This window comes from Macaca nemestrina, chromosome 6 (assembly GCF_043159975.1).
Source record: "Macaca nemestrina isolate mMacNem1 chromosome 6, mMacNem.hap1, whole genome shotgun sequence".
NCBI classification, from domain to species: Eukaryota; Metazoa; Chordata; class Mammalia; order Primates; family Cercopithecidae; genus Macaca; species Macaca nemestrina.
In genome coordinates, this window is record NC_092130.1 from 83,543,282 (window position 1) to 83,566,407 (window position 23,126).

At 36.7% G+C, this 23,126-nt stretch overlaps 1 long non-coding RNA gene across 1 annotated transcript in view; it reads right to left on the minus strand.

The window, feature by feature from the left end:
* The window catches only part of LOC139363593 (uncharacterized), an 80,717-nt gene that overhangs the window by 48,929 nt on the left and 8,662 nt on the right, over window positions 1-23,126 (minus strand). The window lies entirely within an intron of this gene.

The following is a 23,126-nucleotide window of genomic DNA, read 5'->3' on the forward strand; positions in this document are numbered from 1 at the left end:
CAGTTGGAGCTGAGTGGGAGAAGAAAGACCATTCTTCTCTGCCATATCTTCCTGGAATAGAGCTCCTGCAGTATGGGGTTGGGAGTATGAGAAATGGTAGCCTGTATTTCCTTGGGTTAACTTATAGCCCCAGACCAAGAGCTTAGAGGAGAGGAAATGACTGTCTTCTTGCCTGCACATGCCCCATCTTCCAATTAGTCAGAAATTATGACCTCTTGGTGGCACCAGTGTTTGCCATTGTATGGCCCATTCCATGAAAACTTGCTGACTTAGAAACCACCATGCCATGGTGTATACCTACATAACAAACCTGTACGTTCTGCACATGTATCCCAGAACTTAAAGTATAATTAAAAAAAAAAAAAGAAAAAGAAAACTTGGTTGCTTAGATGTGAGGGCAGGAAGACTGACAATTAAATTTAGCAAACAGAGCAATGACAGGACAGAGAAAGCTGTGGTCAATGTGGGAATGCTGTCATCTAAAACTATAAGGATCTCTCTCTTTCAGGTATTGACAAGGTCCCAGGGATTAATGTGGAGGAAAGTTAATGAGATGAGGTGGAGTTGAAGAACTTTGGAGATGAGGTCAAGGTTTGGAATTTGTATAAGAAATGCATCACTTACCACAGGGAATGCTCTACATGAGTATGTTTGCTGAAAATCTTGCTTTACATAGATTATATCAGTTAGAAAATACAACACACCTATGAAGAAAGTACTTTTATTCCAATTTTTAGATGAAAAACTAGAATCTTAGAAAGTTTGGGGAACTTGCATAAAGTCTTATTGTTAACAGTAATAACAACAAACATTTTAGAGCAATTTACTATGTACCAAGCATTCTTCTAAGAGATGTACATTCTTAAGTCTTAAGTGCTCAAAAAGTTATGTATTATTACCATTACCATGTTAGAGAGAAGGCACAGAGAGTTGCAATAACTTGCCGAAGGTCACATGGCTAGTTAGTGGCAAGAGCCAGGGTGTAGAGCAAGTGTCAAAATTAGGCCATTAATCAAACTTGGTGTTATGCCAAACCTATGTTTTAGCCACTCAGAAATAGCATCTATTTATGACTTTAAAGGTTCATATTACTCAAGAGACTCTTGGAAAAAATCTCTTCCAAGAATATTAATAAAGATTTTAATCAGTACAAGATTAAAATTGAGGCATAATGAATTAGATGAAATGAAACTAAAATTCCATTTATAAAATATAGAAGACAAAAAAGAACATTTGAGCCTAATAGAGGAAGAAGAAATAATAAAAAAAGAAATATGGAGGAAAATGAGATAAATGTCAGAAATTGTTGGAGGGAGCTCTTTGACACTTTCTTTCTACTTGTGAAGCATAAACAGATTTATCCTAATAAATTAAAGGTGAAGTTTTAGCTCCCCATAAGGATGATAGCATTTTTCTTAGGAGTGCAGCTGAAGTACAAGAATTTTATAGGGAAGAATTTACAACTGTGTGTAGTTACTTCTATTACTATAAACTTGAACCCCTAGGAAGGAGTAGGGCTGTCAGCCTCTTTGACAAACAGCCTCCATTCTTTTCCACCAGTCCACAGGGATCCTCCTGTGACAACTTCATCACCTGGAAATCAGCCTCCATCTTCCTTTCTCCTCAACAATTACTACTTTCTCTTTCACAACTATGTACTAAGACCTGCCAAAGGAAACTATGTGCTAAGTTTCCTTTCACTACGTACATATTCCTTTCACAACTATGTACATATTTCACAACTATGTACATATTCCTTTCACAACTATGTATTAAGACCTGACATAAGGAAACCAAGTGCAGGCTGTCTCTTGACTCACTAGTTATGTTTAAGTTTATTAAAGGAGCACAAGGAAATGACAATATCTAAGTGTTTCTAAATGAGTCTGGACTTACTGCCGTGACAGTAGGCACAAATTTATAAATAAAATTAACAGAAAACGGGAACCCAAATATTGAAGAAGTGTCGCAAGCACAAACTTTTTCTTCAAACTTAGGAAATCAATAGGGTTTAAAGAAAATAAAACCCTGCATGGCTAAGGATGTTTTAGAGGTTTCTCTATCACAAGTCATTTCACTTCCTTGAACCTCAATTTTCTCGTCAATGTAGATAATAACCATCTTTAGAAAGTTACTACAGCCCTGGTGTGGTGGCTAACGCCTGTAATCCCAGCACTTTGGGAGGCCGAAGCGGGCAGATCATGAGATCGAGAACATCCTGACTAACACAGTGACGCCCCATTACTATTAAAAATACAAACAAACAAACAAACAAACAAAAAGATTAGCCGGGCATGGTGGCAGGCGCCTGTAGTCCCAGCTACTCAGGAGACTGAGACAGGAGAATGGCATGAACTCGGGAGGCGGAGCTTGCAGGGAGCCGCGATCTCGCCACTGCACTCCAGCCTGGGCGACAGAGTGAGACTCCACCTCAAAAATAAATAAATAAATAAATAAATAAAAATAAAAAGTTAATACAATAATGAAAAGAGAGAATATATATGGATAGGCTGTGGCCTATTATAGCAAACTATCTCATTATACTCTCTGCTTCTTTATTTGGAAAACAGATACCTTTAGAGCTGGACTTTGACATTGTATTTGCTAGGTACTCTGTGCTAAGATCAGTACAAACAGTTAAAGTTAATGCAGCATACTTAGCTTTTGACAAACACATTATTTTATATTTGAGTCCCAGGAGATCAAATGAATATTATATTTATTACAATATGAAGTTGAAAAAGTTTCTTACCAGTATCAGCTGAAAGCTGTTCAAAGTGCATAATGTATGCATATTACTTTGCTTTTCTTCTGCAAAGGTCTGTTTTATGAATCAAAATGACTAGTGCATAGCAGCAACGTATAATCAAAGTTACTGTAAAGGTCACAAGTAAATGAGAACATAATTGTTTAAATATGTGGCTTTGTTAGTAATATACCTGATTATTTTATGACTGATTAGTGTTGTTTTAATTGTGGGGAGGGGAGTGTTGGAGGAGAGTAGGAAGAGCTTTGTCTGTTTTATGATATACCTGACTTGGACTTTTAACCAAAACTCTGGTTGGTAGAATATTGGCTTTCTTAAGCTCTTCTGATTAACTTTAACTTAATTACATAAAAATGAAAAATGGCCTGCTACATCTACCCTGTGTACTGAATTCAGCCTGGAGGTGTTTTCTATGGGCAGCACCAAATTTTAAAGATTGGAAAATGCCTGTAATTTTTGGACAGGTGTACACTATCCGCTATCCTAAGTCCCCATGTCTCCACATTCTGTCTTACACCCAGCTGGCTTCATTTATTTATGTAAATTGCCTGGTCCTAGTGGGCATTGGAGTCTGTGGTTTCTGACTCAAGGCAAGGAGGAAATAAGCAAATAACTCAGGTATTTATTTTTGCATGACCCTGTCATTATGGAGTGGAAAGGGAGTTTCATTTTTATTATGAATACACACTATGAATGCTGATACTGCATTTGTGGCTTTGAAAAAAGTTCTGCCACTGAAATAATCTAAAAGGGGACTAGTTCTTACAGCAATTTCTTCAAGTGCTTTGTTTAATAAGTAGTTAAAAGCAGACTAAAGGGCCACTGGATATTCAATTAGAGAGAGAGAATTTCTGTCACCCTGAATGAAGGAGGAAAATAAGGCCACCCTGGCAGGTGGAGACTTTTTATTTGCTGCCAGTGTGATTGCCTGCAAAGCTCCTGTGATTTGGTGCTTGCTACAGCACATCTCCCTATTTGCACATGCATGGAAACACTTTTTGTTGAAGCTACTTGACAACACTTAGTGTTTATTGTTTACTTGTCATTCTAAGAAACCACACACAGACTGTTTAGGTTACACCTAATGACAGTTTTTATTCATTTTACAGTTTAATGTTTCTTTTTATTTAGCTTTTGTTATGGTTTAACAACTCCTTTCATTTAGTGGAATTGTAGACAAGTTTGAAATGTGAGTCTACCCATAAGACAAACACACATCATTACCTTTTCGTCTCCTGGTGTGCAGCCCTTTGTGAAATCTGCCAAGAAACAGTAGATGCTGATGTTTGGATAATGGAGAAAGATGGCTTCAGAATGCCCAAGGATTTCATGGATATTTCTTTTAAAAGGCTTTTCCTGGAGATATGGGAGCCGTGAGATAGAGGTATTTAGGTGGTCTGCAAAGTTATAAGGCAATAATGAGATCTTTAGCAAGAGTATTTCTAAGAATATTTTGAAGTGCCTGGGGAAAGCAAGCACTTACTCCCTTTCCTCCCTAGTCCTTTGGCCAGGAAAATTATGCTGATTTCTAATCAGAAAGAAATCACCCATGGAAAGTCTGAGTATACACTGTGCATTCTATCCAAACTTCAAACTTCAAAGTAACTAAAATTGATAGAAAAAAAGGAATAAATGCTTTACATGGAATTTGTTATTAATTTACACGACAATTAATTAAAAATATTAACCGTACTTAGCTTAATTCTGCCTCAGTATCACAAGATGGACAGCAAAAGAAGTGAGCTTTTGTGTGCCTGCCCCCAAGTTTTAAGTTTTAAATATGGAGGAAAATATGGATCTAAGGTTTAAATCCCATGCTAATCTCCATTAAGCTATAGGATGAAAATGGATGTGAGCCAGGATGCCACAAACGTTGTGTCCAAAAGGAGGTCATGATACCCAAAGAAGAAAATAAAAATACACTTCAGGGGCAATCTGACACCCAAGTAAGATGAAGGAAATATTGACATTGGGAGTTGAAAACTGTGGCTGTTGGAGTAGGGAAATTTGAGATAAAATGATAATATTTTGCTAAGAGAGTTTGCAGTAAAAAGCAGCAGGATTTTGGGAAAATAACTAGGGCTTCCATAACTACTGGTACAAGTAGCAGCTCAGAGGAAGGAATGTCTCTAGGAAGGGGAAAGCTGCAGAAGAAATTGAAGCATAGGTCCATTAGGAGCTTTGCGAAGTCAGGGAGAACATAAAGTAGAGGAGCCCTAAGGTCATAGAGCCACCCTTGGCTCATAAGTGGTACCAGGAGATTTCATCAACAGCAAATTGAAACTACAATCTGGTTAAAAATGAATATTGCCAGCTATTAGTTAATAGGGAATATTAACTTTTTCATGTATTGCTAATACTTGCCACATATCATAAATCTTTAAGGAATTTTGTCGGTTTTTCAGTTTTAGTTACCTCTTTTCATTTTTCTTCCTATTTTAACTAATTCTCAGGTCACTTTGACTTGCTCTGTTTGACAGTTTTTATAATTTAAAAAAATACAAATTGGTTTCAAATGAATATTTTCAAAGATGAGCTTATGTTCTTACACCTTTTTATTCTTGTGGGTGATCATATCACATTAAATATTATTTCTAATATGGCCAATAAGGCTTCTATCATAGCATGAGTAAATCCCAATAGTGAATGCTCCATGGTGAGGGTGGCCAGTGAAAGAGAAACTTATGGGGAAAGAACAAGGGTGAGTGAAAGAAAATATGCCTTTTGTGGATCATGAAGGTGGTGGTAAGAGAGGTCTAATAGGGGATTCTGAAGAACCCATGGGTATGCCTAATACACACACACACACACACACACACACACACACACACACACACGGCCCAGAGAGTGGGAAGTCAGAATACTGCATTACTAAGCACCAGCCAAATAAGGGTCATTCCATTTAACTCCTTGACCTTTTTCCTCCTAATACCTGTGATCCAGATGGGACAATGAGAGCAACCAATTAAATGAGGAGAAGGTGAGAGAAGAAGGCAAGTGGCTTGCCAGTTTATAGTCTAAAGAGAAGGAAAAGTCTTCTTTTTGAATGAAGACTGCAGGATTGCTTGATATGTTGAACTTTTGAGACTTTACATTTCTGAAGGAAGACTATGTTTTATGACTTAAAATGGTTATAGGATTTTCTATTACCTGAGTATGAGCAGAGGAATCAGAACTCCTGCTGGAGTTATCAGACAGTGGCATGGGGGAAATTTTTCACATGCTAAATAATATGTAAAGGGGCTTTAGGAAACAACATAAAATTACATTTAATCATATCCTATGTGTGTTTAACATATTAGTTACAAAAGTAATTAAAAAAAAAAAAAAACCCTTCCTCAAACTGGTTGAAACACAGGAAATCTATTGGGTTATATAACTGAACTATCTAGAAGTCAGGTTGGCATCAGGTGAGGCTTGAGTATTCAACCCTTTTATTGCCTCCTGTGTGGCTCTAAGACCATTGTCAAAAGCTCCTAAAGCTACATCCTTTCTGTGGTTTGTCTAGCTGGAAAAAGAGTTTATTTGTCCTAACATTTTCAGCAAAAGTCCTGAGATTCAAACTACCTCCGTGGCCAGGAGTGTAGACATGTTGATTGTTTAGCTTGGGTCACAGGCCAGAGGGTAAGATCATGTTCCCTGGAACCACACAGACCCTAAATGGAAATCATTGCATTGGCAAGGGAGACATGAATAATGAATCCCAAGAGACAACTGAAGATACCTGTAAAAACTTAATCTTTATAGGAACCTTGTGAATTAGGCAATATTTTCCCATTTTTCAGGTGAGAAAATTTTCCCAAAGGCAAACATTTTTTTAGTAGTGATTTGAGAATAAATTCAGGTCATTCTAACTTTGAACCACAAAGTCATTCTATTTTACCACATTTCTTATGTAGCATAAATTAAACACATACAAGGCTATTTAATCTATATCAGGAAAGGGTTTTATAATTTCTCTTCCATAAATTTCAGGCTATAAAATAAATTAACGAGAAGCTTAAGAGTCTTGAAATGACAAATAAATACTTCTAGAAATTGAAAATCCTATAAATCATAAGTAAGAAGAATTTTACTTAAATTTTGAAAACTTTAGCAAAGTTCTTTTATTCTTGTTTATGGAAAACTCAGAAGAAATATATGTACCTTAAGAGCAAAGCCCCTGTTGATTTTAGAATTGTCTAGTTATCTCAGATGCCATATGTAATATTTGTGTTTTAAAAAAGAAATGTAGCTTAGACTGTGTATAGCCAGGTATAAAGCTTAGGAAGTCAAAGAAAAGAGAAGATCCTAACTGTCGAATTGACTGGAGAATTCAAGAGCTGTTAGCATTATGAATGGAAGCTATTATCTGAAAAAATATTGCTGCAGGAGGTTTAGACTGGGACATTAAAACAAATCGTTGTCCTGGGCATTGAAGTTAAATAAGGGGGCATGATAATGAAGTTTCATTGTCTTGAATCTGTGGGAAATAGATATTTCAGGTCTATGAGCTCACAAGCATTTAATGCTGTAGGACAGTACCTTGATGAGGCTCCTTTGGGGAAAAGGTAACTGAGCAAATTATGTTCGTGGTACATTGGCATATCTTATAACCCACTTCTTATTTTAGAAATGCTTAATATTATTAATTTACCTAAATGCCATGGGAGACAGATGCTCAGAGATTTGCTAATTGCCCAAAGAGTTATATTCTAAAACTGGAAACCCCAGGTGGTCCCACCTCAATTCTGAATGGCAAGAAAGGAGTCTTGCTGCTATTCTCTCCCATTATCCAGCAGAGCTGAGAAAAGCTGAAATGCTTGGTCACTTTTTTTTTCCAGCAAGCTCTCGCCTTGCTTCTTCAGGAATCATGTCGGACAAGATTCAAATTGAGTGGCTGAACAAAGACAGCAGGGGTTTTAGAAAAATCAAGATTGATTCTTTTATATTTAACAACCTTCTTCTTACAGCTAAGTCTCTAAATTGACACTTAAGCAGGGGCGGGGAAGCCTATAAGAAACAGAATATAAATATACATATAAAATAAGCCTACGAATAAAATAGGCTTATTTTAATCAAATTTCTTTCAAGAGGAGCCCCATTTTGTACTTTTTTAACTTCCGTCTCTTCTCATTAGGAAAGAAAACAAGTCATGACTTTAGTATTGTGATATCGATCTGTCCACCTTACAAATGTTTTACAAATGCTGTAAATGTAAATCTGGGAAACTGAGGAAGTAATCAGTTTAAATTCTGTGGAAAATATAGATTTTATTCTGCAAGTTGGAATCATCCTGAAATGTTGAAGTCTTAGAGAACTCAACATCTTTAGGGCCTTTAAAACTAATATCCTTTTAGGGACAGAGACATATTTACTGAAATACATAACACAGAAAATAAAGTTCTTTGCCTTGCTTTACACCCTGGAGTGTGATAAATTTTGTGGGTTGTGGAATAAGCCTGTCCCCTGGTTTCTTAGAGGATTTAGTTCAGTACCAGAAATCATTGGAATTTTAGTAGCAGCTTTTTGGCCTTTAGAATGACCATTTGTTTTGTAAAGTACATGATGTAAACTGTGAAATGTTATTAATATTTTTAACCATTTCCTATAATTATTTCAACAACTTGAAGGAAAATTCTTCTTTTAAAAGATCACTTTTCTGGTGAGGGATAATTTATAGCCAATGTATAACTCAATAGGAAGTCAAGAGAGCAATCACCAAGAGGAATGAAATAGGCAAGTTTCCCCAAACTAACACATAAAAGGATTTCTTGCGAGCTAAAGTCAGCAGTAAAAGAATATGTGCAGGATTAGTCATACTGGATTTAGAGGCTTCAGCCCTACCATTCGTTCTTCTGAGAAGAAACGCCTAGTGTTCTATGGGAAAATAGGAAAGCTTCAGAATATATCTCAGAATATATATTCCACCAGCTGTTTCCTTAAAGAAAGAGGATTGTTTGAAAAAATTTTGGGTGGGGACATGGTGGTACAGGAAAACAAACAAACAAAAAACATGCACTGAATCACAAAGTCTCCATCATTGGTTAACATTTAATTTTTATGGCTATGAATATTAGGGCAAGGAATGATCAAGTCCTCAATCATTTTTAGATACAGGAATTATCACTTTGTTTCTGTTCCATAATTTTAGAAAATATTTCCATAGGAAATGTCTCCATTTTCATCATCTTCTGTAACCTATAAAATGTAGAGCTCTAGAATGTAGACTCTTCACTGATTTTTTGAGGCAATGCTAGCTGGGGCAGAACAAGGAACTGAGCTGGGTTGGAGCTACTTTGATTCCATCTTCTTTCTAGCTCAGAGGTCATCACAATGTCCATCGGATTCTATACTGACCCTAGGAAGAGCATCACAGAAGCTACCAGCGGAGAGGCTGGGTCCTACTCTCACCTTCATAGGTAATTCAAAATAAAAGTTTAGTTTTTAAAAGGACACTGCTTAAACTGATATGGAAATGAATGTAGTTTCTTTCCAGTTGTTTTTTAGTTTTCAAAATTCTGGATAAGTTCATTGAAAAGGTACCTGTTTTTCTTTTTGGTTTTGTTCCCCCAACCCTGTGCTTGGCTAAGAATCTAAACCTGTGAGGAGTCTGTTGGGCAATCTAGCACTGGTTATGCAGCAGAAGCTTCTATTGCATTTTCCTTTGATCTTCTAAATCCCAAACTTATTTTAAAAAATAATCAGAGCTCACGTATGTTTTACAAACACTTATTTGTCTTCACTTTACTACTCAGTTGACTTTCTAAAGCAAATATATTTCTCAACTACATTTTAATTTTTCTGATCATTTCTGTTTTTATTGGCTAATGCACAAATTCATGCTTACTAAAAATCACTGTCTTCCCAATGCTGTTGAGTAAAGAGGATTTCCTAACATCTCTGATTTTACGTGGATCAAGCAATGGATTTGAGATTCATCATTGTCTGAGAATCTTTATCACTTAGACTCCCCTTACGCTAACATCATTCTTTCTATCACACTATCAAATATTTCAACATTTCCTCTTTGCTCCAAAGGCACTAGGTGGAGCTAAATATGTCCTTTATTGCCTTACCTTAGTTATTTGCCATGATTTTTACTGTGTGAATTCTCACTGCATGTTGAATATGCTCACTCTTCAAAATGGTCTGAGATATCAAGAATTTGCTCTTAGCAACATCTGCAGTTATTTTGATTTATTTAGGACATTAATCCTCATGTTTTCTTCAATACCAAGTATGTAGAATTTTTTAATTGGAGTTTTTTCAAGCCACATAATTGTTTGAACTTTTTGCTTTATTTGCCCTGCTCATATATTCGAAGAGATGTCAAAATAGAAAGAATTGTAGATACAATCAGTCTCACCAAAGACAAGAAAGTCTGATGCTAATTCACAGTAGAGAGTTTTAAAACTGATGGAGGTGCTGGAGAATGGATGTACTTTAATAACCAAAACCCCCTAGGAATGAGTCTGGTGGGTGATGTAAGAGGAAAACAAGGAAATTCACTGAAGTCAAAATCCCAAATTTGAGAATCCTGAAACTAAGAACAGTTGTAGGAACTTTTTCAAGTCCCATGAGACTCACGTTTTCAAAAATGAAAGAGACTTCCAAGAATGTTTCATAGAATTTCTGACTTTTTAAAATGAGAATATAATTAATTTTAGATCAATTATAATTCAAAGATTCTTTTAAAGAGGGCTGGAGAGATTCAGATAGGAAATTAATTTATAAACTCCACTCCCAAATGGTACACCGTCACTGCTCCCTCCCTGGTGTTCTGGATTAGGGTACACATGAAAATCAAGAGCTCATAGCCATGGTGTTGCCAGGGACACAAGGACTGACATACAGAAAATACATGCAGGAGAAACTGGTGGTTTCAGTGTCTGCCACCACTAAAGATTTATTTCTCTGAGACATGAAGGCTTTTCTTTAAATCATATAATCTTAGGAGTGAAGGGAACCACAGAAATGAGCCCAATACCACCATTTCATATATTAATAAATGAGGTACAGACCAGTTAATTTGTTCAAAGTCACAGTTAGTGTGTTAACTATTTCAGTTGGACTGGAAATGAAGTCTCTTATAACCCACTACAATTAGTTATGACTGAAATCTAACAGAAACAAAATTTTTTGAAAGGATGCTGAGTGTCTTAGCTAGGGTTTCCTCAAAAGTAGAGGCTGACATGAAGGATTCTTTAGAGTTTTTCTGAGAATGTGATGCCAGGGAGCAGTAGTACAGGACAGGGGCAATAAAACAAGGAAGGAGAAAAGTCAATCAAGGGAGAATTATAAAGTTGGCCACCCTAACTTGCACCAGGGGATTGATTGACTGCTGTTCGATCCCTCTCAGACCTCTGGAGACACAAAATACATCTTGGGGTCAAAAGGAGAAAATCTTTATCTAGTAGCTCCCATTGGTCAGCAGTGGCTCAATTAGCATTAAATCCCTTACACTTTCATAATCTACATACAAAACTATGGAACAGATTCCCACACTGTAACATCTGAGACATTTCCAGGTGGTAAGCAGTAAGTACAGAGCTTGGGCCTTTGGTGAGATACCATATGAATGTACCCTAAATAAGTTAATGCAAGCTTGTACAAAATTAATGGTCATAGTATGGCTGGTCAAAGAAGTTGGGTCAGGAGGATTCTGAAGGACAGAACATAAAAGATGTTTTCTGGACTCCAAACAGGAGCTAAAAGTAGTGGGAAGGGCAGGAAAACTGCTTGGCCCCTTTCTCCACTCCTTTTCCCACAATAAGTCATGTGGAATCAGCATCTCTAATGTTTCTCAAACTCTTTCTGTCCTTAATCTCTATATATTCTTCTTTCTTCTGGTAAGTTAGATTTTTCCATATGATGTAAACATAGTCACCAATGCTTATTAAGTTTATATTATACAGCTTTATCCCATAAGAGAAATTTCCCTGCATCTTTCTGTCTCAAATTAAAAATTCTCAAGAATGAGTATTGGCCTAGCCAAGGACAAGTGGTGTTGCCTGGATCAAAAGTGAAGATCATACAGGACATAGGAAGTGTAGGTAGAGTTGAGGGGAAAGCAGCTGTCAAAAAAGAAATGTAGTAAGTACATAGTAAGTGGACAAAATAGTATGTCCATACTACACTAGAAATGATATTATATTTGGAAGGAATATTACAAAATTAACATCTTGGTGTGAATTCTCCAAGCTTAAATGGCCTCTGAAATACGGATTATCTTCTAACACAGGATAGTCTCCTAGGGAAGGGGAAATCATACTATGCTGGGAGATAAGACCATTTTTCCTATTTTACAGTTAACTGCAGGTTTATTTCTTAATTCAATCTTCCTAAAAACTGAATATGTAGGTAATATGATGCAATATTAAGTACAAAAATTTTTTTCAAACCGTTGCTTAATACTTTTCTAAAAAGAAGAATACTGTAGATTTCTTTTGTCTTCTGGTTGCATTACTTATTGAGGTTATTTTCTTCATAAAGTACAATTCATCTGGAGATGACAAGAAAGAAATAACACTTAAAATATGACAAAAATTTTGATGTATGTGCTCTCATCAGAAAGTGCAAAGTCAAATGGGGAGTTTCAAGAGGACTGACTAGGGCCTCCCAATAGTCCCCTCCTTCACAAAGAAGAACCAAAACAGCAAATAGATAATCACACCTAGAATAGATTGTTTAAGAAATAACACTAGAATTCAGTAAGAAAGTGACAGGGAATATCTGAGGCATGGAAAAAGATGGAAGTGAGGCACCTGGCCTGGCTAGGTTTGGCTGGGAGCCAGGAAAGGGTCTCTAGTGTGGGAAAAAGGTAAATGAGGGAATCTCAGTAGTCCACATTCCCACCATGGACTCTGGCAGTCCTAGCAACAAGAGAGCCCCTTGGCCCTTGCAGGCCCACACACTAGTATAGGGAGCTTCCAGAAGTTCACACAATTACATCGCTTTAGAGAGGGAGTTCATGCTGGGTCCCAACACACCCCTGAGACCCAAACGGATAGTACAGTACCATTTTGAGAGCCCAGTCCCCACCAGACTACATCCTGCCGTAGGGCCCAGAAGTCCCTGAATCTCCACAATCCTGGAACCCCACTGACATCCGTCCACATCCAACCAGAGAACTAAAGCATCATGACGCCACCTGGACCCAGTGGTGCAGCTGAGTCCCCAGCACTTTAGCCTATGCAGTGCCCTACATGCTAGGAAAAGGGAGGTGCAGCTCACCAGGGAGACTGCTGCTGGGACAAATAGAGACAAAGTGCACACTTCCTAGAGTCTGAGAGCTGCCTTCCAAGGGTCACAGGCACTGACAGCAATCCCATGTGCTCCTCCAGCAGCAGGGCTACCATGTACCTGCATGAATCTATATGAAATAACCTATATATACACCATGTACATATTTCCTATAGGAAATAACCTATATGTACACCATCCCTGGGACTGAAGACATGTTCATGCTGCCCAGAACCACCTCAGTCAGTGCCTGAGCAAGCTGCCTGGTGACCTGAGGTTCAACCTACCCTACCTGCCATTTTTGGTATGCATGCATACCACCAGGAGGCCTAACAACAGACCCAGCAAGCCTGCTACCAGTGCTTGAGTGCTTTCTGCAGGCCTGAGAATCAACCTCTCTGACTGCCACCACCAACACCTGTGCACTTCTCCCAGGGCCTGAGGATGGGTCCATCAGCCTGCCACTACCACCATCATCAATACCCACTTATGTTAAACCTGAGGGCCTGGTATCTGGCCTACCCAACCCACTACCACCATTGCTTGTGCTCCCACATGCTGCCTGGGGGCCTGATAGTTGGCTCACCACTGCTACTACCATTGCTAACACCACACACACCACCTAGGGCCTCAAGGACTTTCTCACCTGCCTGAGTGCTGCTGCCACTTTCAGCATCCAACTAAGCTTTTTGGAGGCTCAAAGATAGGCCTGCTTGGTCCTGCTAACACCAATGCTTGCATACATCACCAAGGGTTTCAAGGATGGGCACATTTGTCCTGTTGACATCACCACTGGAGCACAAAGACTGATCCACTTGGTGTTCTTATCCCCAGCAAAACCTCACTAGCAAATGCAGCCTAAGCCACTGAGGAACTAAGAGACACTAATGATGCTGATTAAAGTTGAAGAAGTCATATAGAGAATACACTAATATGTACCCTCAGAATAAAAACTAAGGTGCCCTACCCACCCAACATTATAAACATATATATAGGAAAAAATCTTTCCTTATGAAGGTCAATCCAAAAATAAAATGAAAGAAGTGAGTAGATGTGCAGATATTAACATAAGAACATAAGAAACATGAGAAAACAAGAAAACATGACACCTCCAAAAGAACACAATAATTCTCCAGCAACAGATTTCAATAAAAATAAAACATCAAATTCCCAAAAGAGAATTCAAAGTAATATTAAAGAAGTTAAGTGAGATACAAGAGAACACAGATCAAACAATACAAAGAAATCAGAAAAACAATTCATGATCTGAATGAAAAATTCAACAGAGATATGTATTATAAAAATGAATAAGAAAGAAAATACGGAACTGAAAATTCCAATAAATAAAATAAAAATACAATTGAGAGCTTCAGCAATAGACTAGATCTAGCAGAAAAAATAATTTTTGAATTTGAAGACAGTTCTTTTGACATAATATGGTCAGAGGAAAAAAAAGAATAGAAAGAATGAACAGAGTCCATGTGATGTAAGGGACACTATAATGCAACCAAATATTTAATTTTTAGGTATTCCAGAAGAATAGATGGGAAAAGACATAGAGAACCTATTTAACACTGTAATATTTGAAAACTTCCCAAGTCTTGCAAAAGATATAGATACTCAGATAGAGGAAGCTCAAAGATCTCCAAATAATTGAATCCAAAAAGGGCTTCTTCAATGCACATTATAGTCAAACAGTCAAAAGTGAAAGAAACACACACAAAAAAATTCTAAAAACAGCAATAGAAAAGCATCAAGTCACATATAAGGGAACATCTATAAAAAATAGCAGATTTCTCAGCATAAACCTTAAAAGCCAGGAGAGAATGAGATGACATACTCAATGTACTGAAAGAAAAAAACCTGACAGCCAATAATGCTATGTCCAACAAAGCTATTCTTCAAAGGTGAAAGAGAAAGTCTTTCCCAGATAAGCAATATCAGAAAATTCATCACCATCAAACCAACCCTACAATGCCTATGGGAAGCTTAATCTGGAAACAAAAGAACTAGATCTAACATCATGAAAACACACAAACAGATAAAACTCCCTGGTAGAACAAACACAGAAATGATAAATAGAGGAGACTTAAATGTTATCAATACAAAAAAAAAAAATCAAAAAGCAATGATAACAATAAGAGAGAAATGAACAAAGTAAAGTACAAGACAACAAACAACCAACAAACAATTAAAAAGGGAACAAGAATAAGTCCTTACCTACCAATAATAACCCTGAATGTAAATGAATTATATTCCCCACTTAAAAGGTATAGACTTATTAAATGGATAAAAAGAATGTAACTCAACTATATGCTGCCTATAAGAAACTCGCTTCATCTATAAAGACACATACAGACTGAAAGTGAAGGGATGGGAAAAGATATTCCATGCAAATAAAAACCAAAAGCAAGAAGCGGTAGTTGTATATATTTCAGAATAAACAAACTTTAAGTCAAAAGCAGTCAAAAGAGATGGAGAAGGTAAATATATAATGATAAAAGGATCAATATAGCAAGAGGATATAACAATACTAAATATATATGCATCCAATACTGGAGCACCTAGATCTACAAAGCAAATATTATTATACCTAAAGGGAGAGATAGACTCCACCACAACGACAGTTGGAGACTTCAGCACCCCACTCTCATCATTGGACATATCATCATCTAGATAGGAAATCAATAAGGAGACATTGATTTAAACTGTGCTATATACCAAACAGACATTTACAGAGTATTTTATCCAAAAGCTGCAGAATACATATTCCTTTCATCAGCACATGGAACATTCTTCAGATTAACCATAAGTTAGGCCATAAAATAAGTCTCAATAAATTTTTAAAAATCAAAATCATATCGAGTATTTTTTTCAGGAATACAACTATAAATCAATAACAAGAGGAACTTTGGAAACTGTATGAACACATGGATATCAAACATCATGTTCTTAAAGGACCACTGGGCCAATGAAGAAATTTAGAATGATTTTTTTTTAAATCTTGAAATAAATTAAAGTGTAACTATAACATACCAAAACTTATAGAATATAGAAAAAGCAGTGCTAAGAGAGAAGCATATAGCAAGAAATGACTACATTTAAAAAGTAGAAATACTAACCCAACAATGCAACTCCAAGAACTAGAAAAGCATGAAAAAGTCAAACTCAAAATTAGTAGAAGAAATAATAAAGATTAGAGCAGAACTAAACAAAATAGAGACTAAAAAGATTACAAAGATTCAACAAAATGAAAAGTTGTTTCTTTTAAAAATAAACAAAATTGGTAAAATGCGAGCTAGGCAAACGAAGAAAAAAGATACAAAACCAAAATAAACAAAATCAGAAGTGAAAAAGAAGACATTACAATAAATACCACAGTAATACAAAGGTTCATCAGAAAGTATTATAAATGACTGTATGCTAACAAACTGGAAAATCTAGAGGAAATTGATAATTTCCTGGACACACACAACCCACCAAGATTGAACCAGGAAGAAATAGAAAACCTGAACAAATTAATAATAAATCGTGAATCAAATCAGTAATTTAAAAAATTTCCCATTAAAGAAAAGCCCAGGATTGAATGGTTTTCCTGCTGAATTCTACCAAATCTAAAAATGATAACCAATACCAATTCTTCTCAAACTAATCCAAAAAGTGAAAGAGAATTATTTCTAACTAATTCTGTGATGTGAGCATTACCCTGATATACAAACCAGACAAGAACATATCAAAAAAAGAAAACTACTGGTCAATATCCCTCAGAAAAAGCATTTGATAAAATTCAACTGTTTCATAATAAATATGCTCAACAAATTAGGAATAGAGGGAAAATACCTCTGCATAATAAAGGCCATGTGTGGCAAGCCCGAAGTTAACATTATACTGAATAAGGAAAAGCTGAAAATCATTCCTCTAAGAACTAGAAGATAAGGATCCCTACTTTCATCACTTCTATTCAACATAGTACTGGAAGATCTAGCCTGAGCAATCAGGCAAGAGAAAGAAATAAAAGACGTTCCAATTGAAAAAGGAGTCAAACTGTTTTTCTTTGCAGATGAAATAATCTTTCATCTAGAGAAATCTAAAGATTCCACCAAAAACCTCTTAAAACTGATAAACATATTGAGTATAGTTGCAGAATGCAAAATCAACATATACAAATCAGTAGCATTTCTATACATGAGTGACAAACTAGGCGAAAAAAAATTGAGAAAGCAATATCATTTTAAGTAACTAAAAAAGAAGTACCTAGGAATAAATGTAACCAAGGGGGTGAAAGACCTCTACAAGGAAACCTACAAAACATTGATGAGAGATATTGAAGAGGACAAAAACAAATGGAAAAACTTCCCATGCTCATGGATTGGAAGAACTGATATTGTTAAAATGACCATACTACCCAGGCAATCTATATATTAAATGCAGTCTCTATCAAAATACCAATGACATTCTTCACAGAAAAAGAAAATTGAATTTTTTTTTAACCATACTTTAGGTTTTGGGTTACATGTGCAGAAAGTGCATACCATCTGCAAACAGAGACACTGTCATTTCCTCTTTTAAAATGGAACTCTTATACACTGTTCTTGGGAATGTAAATTAGTACAGGCACTACAGAAAATCGTATGGAGGTTTTTTCAAAAAACTAAAAATAGAACTACCATATAATTCAACAATTCCACTACTGACTAGTTATCCAAAGGAAAGGAAATCAGTTTATCAAACAGATACCTGCACCCTAGTGCTTTTGCAGCGCTATTCACAATAGCCAAGATATGGAATCAACTTAAATGTTCATCAGTAGATAAATGGATAAAGAAAAATTTAGTATATATACACGATGGAGTATTATTCAGCCATAAAAAATGAAATCATGTTATTTGTAGCAAAATGGATAGGACTAGAGGTCATTATGTTAAGCAAAATAAGCCACAGAACCAGAGAAACAAATTGATATGATTTGGCTGTGTTCCCACCCAAATCTCACCTTGAATTCTAGCTCCCACAATTCTCACATGTCATGGGAGGGACCCAGTTGGAGGTAATTGAACCATGGGAGTGTGTTTTTCCCATGGTATTCTCATAACAGTGAATAAGTCTAATGAGATCTGATGGTTTTATAAAGGGCATTTCCCCTGCACACACTCTCTTGCCTGCCACCATGTAAGACATGCCTTAGCTCATCCTTTGCCTTCTGCCATGACTGTGAGGCCTCCCTAGCCATGTGGAACTGTGAGTCCATTAAACCTCTTTTTATTTATAAATTACCCAGTCTTGGGTATTTCTTCATAGCAGTATGAAAATGGACTAATACAGTACATATTGCATGTTGTCATTCATATGTGAGAGCTAAATAAGTTGATGTTATGGAGGTAGAGAGTAGACAGAAAGTTACCAGAGGTTGTTGTTGGAGGGGAGGATGAAGAAAGTTTGGTTAAGGGGTAAAAACATACAGTTAGGTAGAAGGAATAAGTTCTAGTGTTGTATAGCACATTAGGGTGACTGTAGTTAACATCAACATATATTTCAAAATCGCTAGGTAAAAACACTAAAGTCTTCCCAACACAAAGAAATGATGTGTCCAAGGTGATGTCTATCCTAAATGCCCTGATTTGATCATTACACATTGCATGCATAATCATATGTAACCCATAAATATATGCATATATTATATATTAACTAAAAATTAAAAAACAAGAAAATGCAAAGTCAAATAGAGATTTCAGCACTTGATGTGTACAGAGTACTTGCTGCCTATAATTCAAATGCATAATTCATCCCCAAATAATAGCAAATATTCTCTGAGCCCTTACCATGTACTTCACGTTTTACATGTGTTCATTTACTCAATCTTCAGAACCACTCTGTGAGATAGAGGCTATTTTTCTTCCATTTTTCCAGTTGAAGAAATGGAAGCAAAGAGAAGTGATATGCAGTAGTTTTAACAGCTAGTAAGCGATAAATCTGGGATTCAAATCCAGTCAGTCTGGTTACAGAGCTTGTTTTTTTTTTGTTTGTTTTTGTTTGTTTGTTTTTAACCTACTCACTATGTTGCCTTTGTGATAATCTATAAAATTAACTTTAAAGACACTACTCTGCACCACTACCTTAAAAAGGAAAAATGACCTTTATTAATTCAGATAAGTTTTTATTGAAGATTTATTTTTGTATTGCTTGAGTTGTCCTGACCTCTACCTTTACAATGATATCTATGTAAAATTATATCTATATAAAAACGTTAGCAACATCATGTTGGTACATGCCATTTCCAGAATTTGAGATAAATTGTAGTAATATCATTTTCCATATTTTTCACGGAGATGAACACTACAAAGTTAATTTTTGACAAAGTTAACAAACAAACAAACAAAAAAAAAACAAAAAGAAAACACAGCAAACCTGGTCACTAGGATTCAGCAAAATACATGAGAAAAGAAGATTTAAAATATTTTCCATTGAATATATGGTAGAAACAAAAAATCTTATTTATGCTGTTTATACTCATAAAATTCTCCCCATAACTTGTTAGATATTAGATATAAGTCTTCTGATCTCATGTTCTTGAGATCATTAAATTCAAGTAACACCTATTAAATTAAGAACTATGATTCAAGAAATATACTGAGGGGATTATCATAAATTTAAAACGCTGGTTACAAGAAAAAAACTGTAGACCTCCTTTACCTTTATTAACCTCTAAATCACACAAACACACACACTCACACACATATGTATGCATGTGTGTGTATGTGTGTGCATGTGTGTTTGGTGGAGAAATGTGTCCCCTCTTCTTTCAGGTTTCCCTTCCCAACCCTCTTTCCCAGAAATACTAGGGCTTTACGTATATGATACTCAATAAACCCTGCCCAAGCACACTGCATTGTATCCAGGGAGTGACTGTAGTACAAACTAGGGCTATATCATATTATCTGTTGGTTCCCATCTTCCAAGATTAATGAAGAGACAGAATCTGCAATCAAAAATATAAATAACTATAATACTAATGACATTCTAAATTCTGAAAGAAGGATGCTTACAATAAGAGCTGTAAAAGTCATGGATAGACTAATTCCTTACAGTTGTAGTATAGCAATTAGGTATTGGGGTGTGATGGTAACAGAAGAAATAGGAAAAGTTGAACCTAGATCCCTAATTGTTAGGGTCTTCTTTGCTACATGAATGTTTTCCCCCAGAAGAATTGCCTGAATTTTAAACATCCTCTTTAATCTAATATTTTTGGGAGATTTTGAGGTCGAAAGAGTTAATTTATCAGAGTTTGTGCCAAATTTGGCATTATCACAGTTGGAATTAAAACATTTCATTTTAAAAGAAGATTTTATTTTTGGTTGTGAAGTGGGAGCAACTTATTACAGGTTGTTCTTTGCTGCATAGAACAGGAGGAAAAAAGAGAAAGCTGTGAGTGTCTAATGAAGCAAAAATTTCCATATCCTTTTGGTGAGTGCTGTAAGAGCTGAGTAGAAAAACTGTGGTTCTCTTTTCATAGTCAGGGCAAGAGATTGAGAATTAGAGGGAAAATTGGGAAAAGTGGCTTTGCTCTAGAAATTCAGTAATGAAATAGTGCCCAATAATGATAATAATTAAATGTGTTACATACACAATGTGTACAACTGATCATATACTAGGCCTTGAATATCGCCTTTCTTAACAGCTTGGGTGGGAGTGAGGGCAGGGGGATAGAGCAAGGTTCTGACTGGCAAACAACTGCCCAGATTTAATATAGAAATTTACTCTCTTATAATGATAAAAATTATAAAAATATAAAATTCTACTTGTGCCTGGCTAATGTTACTATCCTTTTACCTCAGAAAATTGCATTTATTAATTAGAGTAAATGTTGTGTTTGTATTTAAAAGGAGACCAAACTATTTTGAACAAATAAAAGTTTAGTTATATCTAATATGCCAGGCTAGTCTAGGATGGTGGTGTAGATGTTCTCTATAACCTTTTAGGATGGTGGGTCCCTTTCATCATGCATCTCCATCATCATTTGCAAAGTTGAGATTTGGATTATTGGCTCAGAAACAGTCTTATTCATGGAAATAAAAGCCAAAGTCCAGGAAAGCCAACTTGTCTTCAAGTCAGCAATGATCTAGAATTTATACACATCATCTCCCCTTCATCCCATTAGCTGAAACCTAGGAACATTAGCACTTCTATATGTTTTAGCTGGGAACTTATATAAGTGTCTAGAATAGTGCCTGGAACTTCAAAAATAATCTGTAATAGTTAGCTACGTTATTATTATGATGAATATTATTATATTAAATCCCATTTGCTGGAGAGTTGAAAATGTATCTGGGCAGTTGAATCAAGGGCTCAATTTGTGTTTTATCCTGACATTGGAAGATTTAAGGTAATCTTCCAAGACTGGACAACTGACCTTCCCCTTTCACTTCTGTTCTTCCCCATCTTCCCCATCTGTCCTTTCCCTTTTCAGCCTAGAACCTTTGCAATTATCTTTATTTTTTTCTCACATCCCAAATGCAATCCACTAGTAAATCCTATCTCTTTATCTTCAAAAAATATTCAACACCATCTACCAGAATCAGTATGGATTCATCATGCTATATGTTAAAAACCCAGCCCTTCCCACTCAAGGAGAGTTAAAATACCTGTAAGAGAGAGAAGTTTAAGTGTGCCATGAGATACATACATCAAGGCTTCCTATTCCGGGTCAAATTTGGGGAGTAGCATTGAATGCAGATGGGGAGTGATATGGTTTGGCTGTGTCCCCACCCACATCTCATCTTGTGGGAGGAACCTGGTGGGAGATAATTGAATCATGGAGGCAGGACTTTTTCATGCTGTTCTTGTGAAAGTGAATGAGTCTCATGAGATCTGATGGTTTTAAAAACGGGAGATTCCCTGATCAAGCTCTCTTCTCTTGTCTGCCACCATGTGAGAAACACCTTTCACCTTCCACCATGATTGTGAGGCCTCCCAGCCACGTGGAGCTGTGCATCAAATAAACCTCATTCTTTTGTAAATTGCCCAATCTCTAGTATATCTTTATCAGCAGTGTGAAAATTGACTAATACTGTAAATTGGTACCAGGAGAGTGGGGCAATTCTGTAGATAACCAAAAATGTGGAAGTGACTCCGGAACTGAGTAACAGGCAGGGGTTGGAACAGTTTGGAGGGCTCAGAAGAAGAAAGGAAAATGTGGGAAAGTTTGGGACTCCCTGGAGGCTTGTTTAGTGGCTTTGACCAAATGTTTGATAGTAATATGGACAATGAAATCCAGGCTGAGGTGGTCTCAGATGGAGATGAGAAACTTGTTGGGAACTGGAGAAAAGTGACTCGTTAATGTTTTAGCAAAGAGACTGGCAGCATTTTGCCCTGCCTTAGAGATTTGTGGAACTTTGAACCTGAGAGACATGATTTAGGGTATCTGGTGGGAGAAATATCTGAGCAGCAAAGCATTCAAGAGGTGACTTGGGTGCTGTTAAAGGCATTCAGTTTTATAACGGAAGCAGAGCATAAAAGTTCAAAAAATCTGCAGTCCGAGAATGCAATAGAAAACAAAATTCTATTTTCTGAGGAGAAATTCAAGCCAGCTGTAGAAATTTGCATAAGTAACTAGAAGCACAGTGTTTATCCACAAGACAATAGGGTATGTGTCAGGGCATGTCAGAGGTCTTTACAGCAGCTCCTCCCATCACAGGCCCACAGACCTAGAAGGAAAAGGTGGTTTTGTGGGCCAGGCCCAGGGTCCCCATGCTGTGTGCAGTGTAGGGACTTACTTAGTGACCTGTGTCCCAGTCACTCCAGCCATGGCTGAAGGGGCCAACATAGACCTCAGGCTGTGACTTCAGAGGGTGTAACCCTCAAACCTTGGCAGCTTCCACATGGTGTTGAGCCTGCCAGTGCACAGAAGTCAAGAACTGGGATTTGGGAACCTCTGCCTAGATTTCAGAGGATGTATGGAAATGCCTGGATATCCTTGCAGAAGCAAGGCTCAATGGGAAGTCAGATCCCCCACACTGAGTCCCTACTGGGGAACTGCCTAGTGGAGCTATGAGAAGAGGGGCCCCATCCTCCAGACCCCAGAATGGTAGATTCACCAACAGTTTGCACCTTGCACCTGGAAAAGCCACAGACATGCAAT